Consider the following 10,000-nt stretch of genomic DNA (forward strand, 5'->3'; position numbering starts at 1 on the left):
CGCAAGCGAAAGGCAATCTCAAAAAGTGGATGAAATTGCATATACTGTAGCCATAATTTGTAGCACAGATTGTTGGATGAAATACAAACTAACCTTGCTTACTTATTTCAAAGCGAGGGCACATATTTCAGCCTTGTGGGAAAAAACGGACAAAGAGTTGAAATTCCACAAGGCAGTGACAAAAAGCTTACAGCACCTGGTATTCCCAGGCGGTCTCCCATTCAAGTACTAACCAGGCCCGACCCTGCTTAGCTTCCGAGATCGGACGAGATCAGGCGTACTCAGGCCGGTGTGGCCGTAAACGAGAAACTATCTCTTGGTGCACTATGTAAAGTCAAAGTGAGCCTGATTAACAGCTGTTGCATTTCCACCATTTAGATAAGCATCTTTGTGTCACTCAAAAAGTGGAAGAAATTGCATATACTGTAGCCATAATTTGTAGCACAGATTGTTGGATGAAATACAAACTAACCTTGCTTACTTATTTCAAAGCGAGGGCACATATTTAAGCCTTGTGGGAAAAAACGGACAAAGAGTTGAAATTCCACTGGGCAGTGACAAAAAGCTTACAGCACCTGGTATTCCCAGGCGGTCTCCCATCCAAGTACTAACCAGGCCCGACCCTGCTTAGCTTCCGAGATCGGACGAGATCAGGCGTACTCAGGCCGGTGTGGCCGTAAGCGAAAGGCAATCTCAAAAAATGGATGAAATTGCATATACTGTAGCCATAATTTGTAGCACAGATTGTTGGATGAAATACAAACTAACCTTGCTTACTTATTTCAAAGCGAGGGCACATATTTCAGCCTTGTGGGAAAAAACGGACAAAGAGTTGAAATTCCACAAGGCAGTGACAAAAAGCTTACAGCACCTGGTATTCCCAGGCGGTCTCCCATCCAAGTACTAACCAGGCCCGACCCTGCTTAGCTTCCAAGATCGGACGAGATCAGGCGTACTCAGGCCGGTGTGGCCGCAAGCGAAAGGCAATCTCAAAAAGTGGATGAAATTGCATATACTGTAGCCATAATTTGTAGCACAGATTGTTGGATGAAATACAAACTAACCTTGCTTACTTATTTCAAAGCGAGGGCACATATTTCAGCCTTGTGGGAAAAAACGGACAAAGAGTTGAAATTCCACAAGGCAGTGACAAAAAGCTTACAGCACCTGGTATTCCCAGGCGGTCTCCCATCCAAGTACTAACCAGGCCCGACCCTGCTTAGCTTCCAAGATCGGACGAGATCAGGCGTACTCAGGCCGGTGTGGCCGCAAGCGAAAGGCAATCTCAAAAAGTGGATGAAATTGCATATACTGTAGCCATAATTTGTAGCACAGATTGTTGGATGAAATACAAACTAACCTTGCTTACTTATTTCAAAGCGAGGGCACATATTTCAGCCTTGTGGGAAAAAACGGACAAAGAGTTGAAATTCCACAAGGCAGTGACAAAAAGCTTACAGCACCTGGTATTCCCAGGCGGTCTCCCATTCAAGTACTAACCAGGCCCGACCCTGCTTAGCTTCCGAGATCGGACGAGATCAGGCGTACTCAGGCCGGTGTGGCCGTAAGCGAGAAACTATCTCTTGGTGCACTATGTAAAGTCAAAGTGAGCCTGATTAACAGCTGTTGCATTTCCACCATTTAGATAAGCATCTTTGTGTCACTCAAAAAGTGGAAGAAATTGCATATACTGTAGCCATAATTTGTAGCACAGATTGTTGGATGAAATACAAACTAACCTTGCTTACTTATTTCAAAGCGAGGGCACATATTTCAGCCTTGTGGGAAAAAACGGACAAAGAGTTGAAATTCCACAAGGCAGTGACAAAAAGCTTACAGCACCTGGTATTCCCAGGCGGTCTCCCATCCAAGTACTAACCAGGCCCGACCCTGCTTAGCTTCCAAGATCGGACGAGATCAGGCGTACTCAGGCCGGTGTGGCCGCAAGCGAAAGGCAATCTCAAAAAGTGGATGAAATTGCATATACTGTAGCCATAATTTGTAGCACAGATTGTTGGATGAAATACAAACTAACCTTGCTTACTTATTTCAAAGCGAGGGCACATATTTCAGCCTTGTGGGAAAAAACGGACAAAGAGTTGAAATTCCACAAGGCAGTGACAAAAAGCTTACAGCACCTGGTATTCCCAGGCGGTCTCCCATTCAAGTACTAACCAGGCCCGACCCTGCTTAGCTTCCGAGATCGGACGAGATCAGGCGTACTCAGGCCGGTGTGGCCGTAAACGAGAAACTATCTCTTGGTGCACTATGTAAAGTCAAAGTGAGCCTGATTAACAGCTGTTGCATTTCCACCATTTAGATAAGCATCTTTGTGTCACTCAAAAAGTGGAAGAAATTGCATATACTGTAGCCATAATTTGTAGCACAGATTGTTGGATGAAATACAAACTAACCTTGCTTACTTATTTCAAAGCGAGGGCACATATTTAAGCCTTGTGGGAAAAAACGGACAAAGAGTTGAAATTCCACTGGGCAGTGACAAAAAGCTTACAGCACCTGGTATTCCCAGGCGGTCTCCCATCCAAGTACTAACCAGGCCCGACCCTGCTTAGCTTCCGAGATCGGACGAGATCAGGCGTACTCAGGCCGGTGTGGCCGTAAGCGAAAGGCAATCTCAAAAAATGGATGAAATTGCATATACTGTAGCCATAATTTGTAGCACAGATTGTTGGATGAAATACAAACTAACCTTGCTTACTTATTTCAAAGCGAGGGCACATATTTCAGCCTTGTGGGAAAAAACGGACAAAGAGTTGAAATTCCACAAGGCAGTGACAAAACGCTTACAGCACCTGGTATTCCCAGGCGGTCTCCCATTCAAGTACTAACCAGGCCCGACCCTGCTTAGCTTCCGAGATCGGACGAGATCAGGCGTACTCAGGCCGGTGTGGCCGTAAGCGAGAAACTATCTCTTGGTGCACTATGTAAAGTCAAAGTGAGCCTGATTAACAGCTGTTGCATTTCCACCATTTAGATAAGCATCTTTGTGTCACTCAAAAAGTGGAAGAAATTGCATATACTGTAGCCATAATTTGTAGCACAGATTGTTGGATGAAATACAAACTAACCTTGCTTACTTATTTCAAAGCGAGGGCACATATTTCAGCCTTGTGGGAAAAAACGGACAAAGAGTTGAAATTCCACAAGGCAGTGACAAAAAGCTTACAGCACCTGGTATTCCCAGGCGGTCTCCCATCCAAGTACTAACCAGGCCCGACCCTGCTTAGCTTCCAAGATCGGACGAGATCAGGCGTACTCAGGCCGGTGTGGCCGCAAGCGAAAGGCAATCTCAAAAAGTGGATGAAATTGCATATACTGTAGCCATAATTTGTAGCACAGATTGTTGGATGAAATACAAACTAACCTTGCTTACTTATTTCAAAGCGAGGGCACATATTTCAGCCTTGTGGGAAAAAACGGACAAAGAGTTGAAATTCCACAAGGCAGTGACAAAAAGCTTACAGCACCTGGTATTCCCAGGCGGTCTCCCATTCAAGTACTAACCAGGCCCGACCCTGCTTAGCTTCCGAGATCGGACGAGATCAGGCGTACTCAGGCCGGTGTGGCCGTAAACGAGAAACTATCTCTTGGTGCACTATGTAAAGTCAAAGTGAGCCTGATTAACAGCTGTTGCATTTCCACCATTTAGATAAGCATCTTTGTGTCACTCAAAAAGTGGAAGAAATTGCATATACTGTAGCCATAATTTGTAGCACAGATTGTTGGATGAAATACAAACTAACCTTGCTTACTTATTTCAAAGCGAGGGCACATATTTAAGCCTTGTGGGAAAAAACGGACAAAGAGTTGAAATTCCACTGGGCAGTGACAAAAAGCTTACAGCACCTGGTATTCCCAGGCGGTCTCCCATCCAAGTACTAACCAGGCCCGACCCTGCTTAGCTTCCGAGATCGGACGAGATCAGGCGTACTCAGGCCGGTGTGGCCGTAAGCGAAAGGCAATCTCAAAAAATGGATGAAATTGCATATACTGTAGCCATAATTTGTAGCACAGATTGTTGGATGAAATACAAACTAACCTTGCTTACTTATTTCAAAGCGAGGGCACATATTTCAGCCTTGTGGGAAAAAACGGACAAAGAGTTGAAATTCCACAAGGCAGTGACAAAAAGCTTACAGCACCTGGTATTCCCAGGCGGTCTCCCATTCAAGTACTAACCAGGCCCGACCCTGCTTAGCTTCCGAGATCGGACGAGATCAGGCGTACTCAGGCCGGTGTGGCCGTAAACGAGAAACTATCTCTTGGTGCACTATGTAAAGTCAAAGTGAGCCTGATTAACAGCTGTTGCATTTCCACCATTTAGATAAGCATCTTTGTGTCACTCAAAAAGTGGAAGAAATTGCATATACTGTAGCCATAATTTGTAGCACAGATTGTTGGATGAAATACAAACTAACCTTGCTTACTTATTTCAAAGCGAGGGCACATATTTCAGCCTTGTGGGAAAAAACGGACAAAGAGTTGAAATTCCACAAGGCAGTGACAAAAAGCTTACAGCACCTGGTATTCCCAGGCGGTCTCCCATCCAAGTACTAACCAGGCCCGACCCTGCTTAGCTTCCAAGATCGGACGAGATCAGGCGTACTCAGGCCGGTGTGGCCGCAAGCGAAAGGCAATCTCAAAAAGTGGATGAAATTGCATATACTGTAGCCATAATTTGTAGCACAGATTGTTGGATGAAATACAAACTAACCTTGCTTACTTATTTCAAAGCGAGGGCACATATTTCAGCCTTGTGGGAAAAAACGGACAAAGAGTTGAAATTCCACAAGGCAGTGACAAAAAGCTTACAGCACCTGGTATTCCCAGGCGGTCTCCCATTCAAGTACTAACCAGGCCCGACCCTGCTTAGCTTCCGAGATCGGACGAGATCAGGCGTACTCAGGCCGGTGTGGCCGTAAACGAGAAACTATCTCTTGGTGCACTATGTAAAGTCAAAGTGAGCCTGATTAACAGCTGTTGCATTTCCACCATTTAGATAAGCATCTTTGTGTCACTCAAAAAGTGGAAGAAATTGCATATACTGTAGCCATAATTTGTAGCACAGATTGTTGGATGAAATACAAACTAACCTTGCTTACTTATTTCAAAGCGAGGGCACATATTTAAGCCTTGTGGGAAAAAACGGACAAAGAGTTGAAATTCCACTGGGCAGTGACAAAAAGCTTACAGCACCTGGTATTCCCAGGCGGTCTCCCATCCAAGTACTAACCAGGCCCGACCCTGCTTAGCTTCCGAGATCGGACGAGATCAGGCGTACTCAGGCCGGTGTGGCCGTAAGCAAAAGGCAATCTCAAAAAATGGATGAAATTGCATATACTGTAGCCATAATTTGTAGCACAGATTGTTGGATGAAATACAAACTAACCTTGCTTACTTATTTCAAAGCGAGGGCACATATTTCAGCCTTGTGGGAAAAAACGGACAAAGAGTTGAAATTCCACAAGGCAGTGACAAAAAGCTTACAGCACCTGGTATTCCCAGGCGGTCTCCCATTCAAGTACTAACCAGGCCCGACCCTGCTTAGCTTCCGAGATCGGACGAGATCAGGCGTACTCAGGCCGGTGTGGCCGTAAACGAGAAACTATCTCTTGGTGCACTATGTAAAGTCAAAGTGAGCCTGATTAACAGCTGTTGCATTTCCACCATTTAGATAAGCATCTTTGTGTCACTCAAAAAGTGGAAGAAATTGCATATACTGTAGCCATAATTTGTAGCACAGATTGTTGGATGAAATACAAACTAACCTTGCTTACTTATTTCAAAGCGAGGGCACATATTTAAGCCTTGTGGGAAAAAACGGACAAAGAGTTGAAATTCCACTGGGCAGTGACAAAAAGCTTACAGCACCTGGTATTCCCAGGCGGTCTCCCATCCAAGTACTAACCAGGCCCGACCCTGCTTAGCTTCCGAGATCGGACGAGATCAGGCGTACTCAGGCCGGTGTGGCCGTAAGCGAAAGGCAATCTCAAAAAATGGATGAAATTGCATATACTGTAGCCATAATTTGTAGCACAGATTGTTGGATGAAATACAAACTAACCTTGCTTACTTATTTCAAAGCGAGGGCACATATTTCAGCCTTGTGGGAAAAAACGGACAAAGAGTTGAAATTCCACAAGGCAGTGACAAAAAGCTTACAGCACCTGGTATTCCCAGGCGGTCTCCCATTCAAGTACTAACCAGGCCCGACCCTGCTTAGCTTCCGAGATCGGACGAGATCAGGCGTACTCAGGCCGGTGTGGCCGCAAGCGAAAGGCAATCTCAAAAAGTGGATGAAATTGCATATACTGTAGCCATAATTTGTAGCACAGATTGTTGGATGAAATACAAACTAACCTTGCTTACTTATTTCAAAGCGAGGGCACATATTTCAGCCTTGTGGGAAAAAACGGACAAAGAGTTGAAATTCCACAAGGCAGTGACAAAAAGCTTACAGCACCTGGTATTCCCAGGCGGTCTCCCATTCAAGTACTAACCAGGCCCGACCCTGCTTAGCTTCCGAGATCGGACGAGATCAGGCGTACTCAGGCCGGTGTGGCCGTAAGCGAGAAACTATCTCTTGGTGCACTATGTAAAGTCAAAGTGAGCCTGATTAACAGCTGTTGCATTTCCACCATTTAGATAAGCATCTTTGTGTCACTCAAAAAGTGGAAGAAATTGCATATACTGTAGCCATAATTTGTAGCACAGATTGTTGGATGAAATACAAACTAACCTTGCTTACTTATTTCAAAGCGAGGGCACATATTTCAGCCTTGTGGGAAAAAACGGACAAAGAGTTGAAATTCCACAAGGCAGTGACAAAAAGCTTACAGCACCTGGTATTCCCAGGCGGTCTCCCATCCAAGTACTAACCAGGCCCGACCCTGCTTAGCTTCCAAGATCGGACGAGATCAGGCGTACTCAGGCCGGTGTGGCCGCAAGCGAAAGGCAATCTCAAAAAGTGGATGAAATTGCATATACTGTAGCCATAATTTGTAGCACAGATTGTTGGATGAAATACAAACTAACCTTGCTTACTTATTTCAAAGCGAGGGCACATATTTCAGCCTTGTGGGAAAAAACGGACAAAGAGTTGAAATTCCACAAGGCAGTGACAAAAAGCTTACAGCACCTGGTATTCCCAGGCGGTCTCCCATTCAAGTACTAACCAGGCCCGACCCTGCTTAGCTTCCGAGATCGGACAAGATCAGGCGTACTCAGGCCGGTGTGGCCGTAAACGAGAAACTATCTCTTGGTGCACTATGTAAAGTCAAAGTGAGCCTGATTAACAGCTGTTGCATTTCCACCATTTAGATAAGCATCTTTGTGTCACTCAAAAAGTGGAAGAAATTGCATATACTGTAGCCATAATTTGTAGCACAGATTGTTGGATGAAATACAAACTAACCTTGCTTACTTATTTCAAAGCGAGGGCACATATTTAAGCCTTGTGGGAAAAAACGGACAAAGAGTTGAAATTCCACTGGGCAGTGACAAAAAGCTTACAGCACCTGGTATTCCCAGGCGGTCTCCCATCCAAGTACTAACCAGGCCCGACCCTGCTTAGCTTCCGAGATCGGACGAGATCAGGCGTACTCAGGCCGGTGTGGCCGTAAGCGAAAGGCAATCTCAAAAAATGGATGAAATTGCATATACTGTAGCCATAATTTGTAGCACAGATTGTTGGATGAAATACAAACTAACCTTGCTTACTTATTTCAAAGCGAGGGCACATATTTCAGCCTTGTGGGAAAAAACGGACAAAGAGTTGAAATTCCACAAGGCAGTGACAAAAAGCTTACAGCACCTGGTATTCCCAGGCGGTCTCCCATTCAAGTACTAACCAGGCCCGACCCTGCTTAGCTTCCGAGATCGGACGAGATCAGGCGTACTCAGGCCGGTGTGGCCGTAAACGAGAAACTATCTCTTGGTGCACTATGTAAAGTCAAAGTGAGCCTGATTAACAGCTGTTGCATTTCCACCATTTAGATAAGCATCTTTGTGTCACTCAAAAAGTGGAAGAAATTGCATATACTGTAGCCATAATTTGTAGCACAGATTGTTGGATGAAATACAAACTAACCTTGCTTACTTATTTCAAAGCGAGGGCACATATTTCAGCCTTGTGGGAAAAAACGGACAAAGAGTTGAAATTCCACAAGGCAGTGACAAAAAGCTTACAGCACCTGGTATTCCCAGGCGGTCTCCCATCCAAGTACTAACCAGGCCCGACCCTGCTTAGCTTCCAAGATCGGACGAGATCAGGCGTACTCAGGCCGGTGTGGCCGCAAGCGAAAGGCAATCTCAAAAAGTGGATGAAATTGCATATACTGTAGCCATAATTTGTAGCACAGATTGTTGGATGAAATACAAACTAACCTTGCTTACTTATTTCAAAGCGAGGGCACATATTTCAGCCTTGTGGGAAAAAACGGACAAAGAGTTGAAATTCCACAAGGCAGTGACAAAAAGCTTACAGCACCTGGTATTCCCAGGCGGTCTCCCATTCAAGTACTAACCAGGCCCGACCCTGCTTAGCTTCCGAGATCGGACGAGATCAGGCGTACTCAGGCCGGTGTGGCCGTAAACGAGAAACTATCTCTTGGTGCACTATGTAAAGTCAAAGTGAGCCTGATTAACAGCTGTTGCATTTCCACCATTTAGATAAGCATCTTTGTGTCACTCAAAAAGTGGAAGAAATTGCATATACTGTAGCCATAATTTGTAGCACAGATTGTTGGATGAAATACAAACTAACCTTGCTTACTTATTTCAAAGCGAGGGCACATATTTAAGCCTTGTGGGAAAAAACGGACAAAGAGTTGAAATTCCACTGGGCAGTGACAAAAAGCTTACAGCACCTGGTATTCCCAGGCGGTCTCCCATCCAAGTACTAACCAGGCCCGACCCTGCTTAGCTTCCGAGATCGGACGAGATCAGGCGTACTCAGGCCGGTGTGGCCGTAAGCGAAAGGCAATCTCAAAAAATGGATGAAATTGCATATACTGTAGCCATAATTTGTAGCACAGATTGTTGGATGAAATACAAACTAACCTTGCTTACTTATTTCAAAGCGAGGGCACATATTTCAGCCTTGTGGGAAAAAACGGACAAAGAGTTGAAATTCCACAAGGCAGTGACAAAAAGCTTACAGCACCTGGTATTCCCAGGCGGTCTCCCATCCAAGTACTAACCAGGCCCGACCCTGCTTAGCTTCCGAGATCGGACGAGATCAGGCGTACTCAGGCCGGTGTGGCCGCAAGCGAAAAGCAAAATCTCAAAAAGTGGATGAAATTGCATATACTGTAGCCATAATTTGTAGCACAGATTGTTGGATGAAATACAAACTAACCTTGCTTACTTATTTCAAAGCGAGGGCACATATTTCAGCCTTGTGGGAAAAAACGGACAAAGAGTTGAAATTCCACAAGGCAGTGACAAAAAGCTTACAGCACCTGGTATTCCCAGGCGGTCTCCCATCCAAGTACTAACCAGGCCCGACCCTGCTTAGCTTCCGAGATCGGACGAGATCAGGCGTACTCAGGCCGGTGTGGCCGTAAGCGAAAAATATCTCAAAAAATGGATGAAATTGCATATACTGTAGCCATAATTTGTAGCACAGATTGTTGGATGAAATACAAACTAACCTTGCTTACTTATTTCAAAGCGAGGGCACATATTTCAGCCTTGTGGGAAAAAACGGACAAAGAGTTGAAATTCCACAAGGCAGTGACAAAAAGCTTACAGCACCTGGTATTCCCAGGCGGTCTCCCATCCAAGTACTAACCAGGCCCGACCCTGCTTAGCTTCCAAGATCGGACGAGATCAGGCGTACTCAGGCCGGTGTGGCCGCAAGCGAAAGGCAATCTCAAAAAGTGGATGAAATTGCATATACTGTAGCCATAATTTGTAGCACAGATTGTTGGATGAAATACAAACTAACCTTGCTTACTTATTTCAAAGCGAGGGCACA

At 45.1% G+C, this 10,000-nt stretch overlaps 31 non-coding genes across 31 annotated transcripts in view; all 31 read right to left on the reverse strand.

Annotated features, from left to right (window-relative positions):
* Nucleotides 1–7, reverse strand: part of LOC118957157 — a 119-nt gene extending 112 nt beyond the window's left edge. The window contains exon 1 of the ribosomal RNA XR_005046474.1: nt 1–7. This exon is cut by the window's left edge and continues 112 nt beyond it. This is a non-coding gene — a ribosomal RNA (5S ribosomal RNA).
* A 177-nt stretch (nt 8–184) lies between these two features.
* Nucleotides 185–303, reverse strand: LOC118957103. The gene has a single exon (XR_005046420.1). It is a non-coding gene; the product is annotated as a 5S ribosomal RNA (ribosomal RNA).
* A 260-nt stretch (nt 304–563) lies between these two features.
* LOC118957061 lies at nt 564–682 on the reverse strand. Its single transcript, XR_005046378.1, has one exon. It is a non-coding gene; the product is annotated as a 5S ribosomal RNA (ribosomal RNA).
* Nucleotides 683–859: 177 nt separating this feature from the next.
* LOC118957158 lies at nt 860–978 on the reverse strand. Its single transcript, XR_005046475.1, has one exon. It is a non-coding gene; the product is annotated as a 5S ribosomal RNA (ribosomal RNA).
* Nucleotides 979–1,155: 177 nt separating this feature from the next.
* On the reverse strand, nt 1,156–1,274 carry LOC118957159. Its single transcript, XR_005046476.1, has one exon. It is a non-coding gene; the product is annotated as a 5S ribosomal RNA (ribosomal RNA).
* Nucleotides 1,275–1,451: 177 nt separating this feature from the next.
* Nucleotides 1,452–1,570, reverse strand: LOC118957030. Its single transcript, XR_005046347.1, has one exon. It is a non-coding gene; the product is annotated as a 5S ribosomal RNA (ribosomal RNA).
* Nucleotides 1,571–1,830: 260 nt separating this feature from the next.
* On the reverse strand, nt 1,831–1,949 carry LOC118957160. Its single transcript, XR_005046477.1, has one exon. It is a non-coding gene; the product is annotated as a 5S ribosomal RNA (ribosomal RNA).
* Nucleotides 1,950–2,126: 177 nt separating this feature from the next.
* Nucleotides 2,127–2,245, reverse strand: LOC118957104. The gene has a single exon (XR_005046421.1). It is a non-coding gene; the product is annotated as a 5S ribosomal RNA (ribosomal RNA).
* A 260-nt stretch (nt 2,246–2,505) lies between these two features.
* LOC118957072 lies at nt 2,506–2,624 on the reverse strand. The gene has a single exon (XR_005046389.1). It is a non-coding gene; the product is annotated as a 5S ribosomal RNA (ribosomal RNA).
* Nucleotides 2,625–2,801: 177 nt separating this feature from the next.
* LOC118957098 lies at nt 2,802–2,920 on the reverse strand. Its single transcript, XR_005046415.1, has one exon. It is a non-coding gene; the product is annotated as a 5S ribosomal RNA (ribosomal RNA).
* A 260-nt stretch (nt 2,921–3,180) lies between these two features.
* On the reverse strand, nt 3,181–3,299 carry LOC118957161. The gene has a single exon (XR_005046478.1). It is a non-coding gene; the product is annotated as a 5S ribosomal RNA (ribosomal RNA).
* A 177-nt stretch (nt 3,300–3,476) lies between these two features.
* Nucleotides 3,477–3,595, reverse strand: LOC118957106. Its single transcript, XR_005046423.1, has one exon. It is a non-coding gene; the product is annotated as a 5S ribosomal RNA (ribosomal RNA).
* A 260-nt stretch (nt 3,596–3,855) lies between these two features.
* On the reverse strand, nt 3,856–3,974 carry LOC118957083. Its single transcript, XR_005046400.1, has one exon. It is a non-coding gene; the product is annotated as a 5S ribosomal RNA (ribosomal RNA).
* Nucleotides 3,975–4,151: 177 nt separating this feature from the next.
* LOC118957107 lies at nt 4,152–4,270 on the reverse strand. Its single transcript, XR_005046424.1, has one exon. It is a non-coding gene; the product is annotated as a 5S ribosomal RNA (ribosomal RNA).
* A 260-nt stretch (nt 4,271–4,530) lies between these two features.
* Nucleotides 4,531–4,649, reverse strand: LOC118957163. Its single transcript, XR_005046480.1, has one exon. It is a non-coding gene; the product is annotated as a 5S ribosomal RNA (ribosomal RNA).
* Nucleotides 4,650–4,826: 177 nt separating this feature from the next.
* LOC118957108 lies at nt 4,827–4,945 on the reverse strand. Its single transcript, XR_005046425.1, has one exon. It is a non-coding gene; the product is annotated as a 5S ribosomal RNA (ribosomal RNA).
* A 260-nt stretch (nt 4,946–5,205) lies between these two features.
* Nucleotides 5,206–5,324, reverse strand: LOC118957094. The gene has a single exon (XR_005046411.1). It is a non-coding gene; the product is annotated as a 5S ribosomal RNA (ribosomal RNA).
* Nucleotides 5,325–5,501: 177 nt separating this feature from the next.
* On the reverse strand, nt 5,502–5,620 carry LOC118957109. Its single transcript, XR_005046426.1, has one exon. It is a non-coding gene; the product is annotated as a 5S ribosomal RNA (ribosomal RNA).
* Nucleotides 5,621–5,880: 260 nt separating this feature from the next.
* Nucleotides 5,881–5,999, reverse strand: LOC118957105. Its single transcript, XR_005046422.1, has one exon. It is a non-coding gene; the product is annotated as a 5S ribosomal RNA (ribosomal RNA).
* Nucleotides 6,000–6,176: 177 nt separating this feature from the next.
* On the reverse strand, nt 6,177–6,295 carry LOC118957133. The gene has a single exon (XR_005046450.1). It is a non-coding gene; the product is annotated as a 5S ribosomal RNA (ribosomal RNA).
* Nucleotides 6,296–6,472: 177 nt separating this feature from the next.
* On the reverse strand, nt 6,473–6,591 carry LOC118957031. Its single transcript, XR_005046348.1, has one exon. It is a non-coding gene; the product is annotated as a 5S ribosomal RNA (ribosomal RNA).
* Nucleotides 6,592–6,851: 260 nt separating this feature from the next.
* Nucleotides 6,852–6,970, reverse strand: LOC118957164. The gene has a single exon (XR_005046481.1). It is a non-coding gene; the product is annotated as a 5S ribosomal RNA (ribosomal RNA).
* Nucleotides 6,971–7,147: 177 nt separating this feature from the next.
* On the reverse strand, nt 7,148–7,266 carry LOC118957199. Its single transcript, XR_005046516.1, has one exon. It is a non-coding gene; the product is annotated as a 5S ribosomal RNA (ribosomal RNA).
* A 260-nt stretch (nt 7,267–7,526) lies between these two features.
* On the reverse strand, nt 7,527–7,645 carry LOC118957117. The gene has a single exon (XR_005046434.1). It is a non-coding gene; the product is annotated as a 5S ribosomal RNA (ribosomal RNA).
* A 177-nt stretch (nt 7,646–7,822) lies between these two features.
* Nucleotides 7,823–7,941, reverse strand: LOC118957110. The gene has a single exon (XR_005046427.1). It is a non-coding gene; the product is annotated as a 5S ribosomal RNA (ribosomal RNA).
* A 260-nt stretch (nt 7,942–8,201) lies between these two features.
* On the reverse strand, nt 8,202–8,320 carry LOC118957165. The gene has a single exon (XR_005046482.1). It is a non-coding gene; the product is annotated as a 5S ribosomal RNA (ribosomal RNA).
* A 177-nt stretch (nt 8,321–8,497) lies between these two features.
* Nucleotides 8,498–8,616, reverse strand: LOC118957112. Its single transcript, XR_005046429.1, has one exon. It is a non-coding gene; the product is annotated as a 5S ribosomal RNA (ribosomal RNA).
* Nucleotides 8,617–8,876: 260 nt separating this feature from the next.
* Nucleotides 8,877–8,995, reverse strand: LOC118957128. Its single transcript, XR_005046445.1, has one exon. It is a non-coding gene; the product is annotated as a 5S ribosomal RNA (ribosomal RNA).
* A 177-nt stretch (nt 8,996–9,172) lies between these two features.
* LOC118957062 lies at nt 9,173–9,291 on the reverse strand. The gene has a single exon (XR_005046379.1). It is a non-coding gene; the product is annotated as a 5S ribosomal RNA (ribosomal RNA).
* Nucleotides 9,292–9,470: 179 nt separating this feature from the next.
* LOC118957139 lies at nt 9,471–9,589 on the reverse strand. Its single transcript, XR_005046456.1, has one exon. It is a non-coding gene; the product is annotated as a 5S ribosomal RNA (ribosomal RNA).
* Nucleotides 9,590–9,765: 176 nt separating this feature from the next.
* LOC118957166 lies at nt 9,766–9,884 on the reverse strand. The gene has a single exon (XR_005046483.1). It is a non-coding gene; the product is annotated as a 5S ribosomal RNA (ribosomal RNA).
* Between the last annotated feature and the right edge of the window lie 116 nt (nt 9,885–10,000).

This window comes from Oncorhynchus mykiss, unplaced genomic scaffold (genome assembly GCF_013265735.2).
Source record: "Oncorhynchus mykiss isolate Arlee unplaced genomic scaffold, USDA_OmykA_1.1 un_scaffold_440, whole genome shotgun sequence".
Taxonomy (NCBI): domain Eukaryota; kingdom Metazoa; phylum Chordata; class Actinopteri; order Salmoniformes; family Salmonidae; genus Oncorhynchus; species Oncorhynchus mykiss.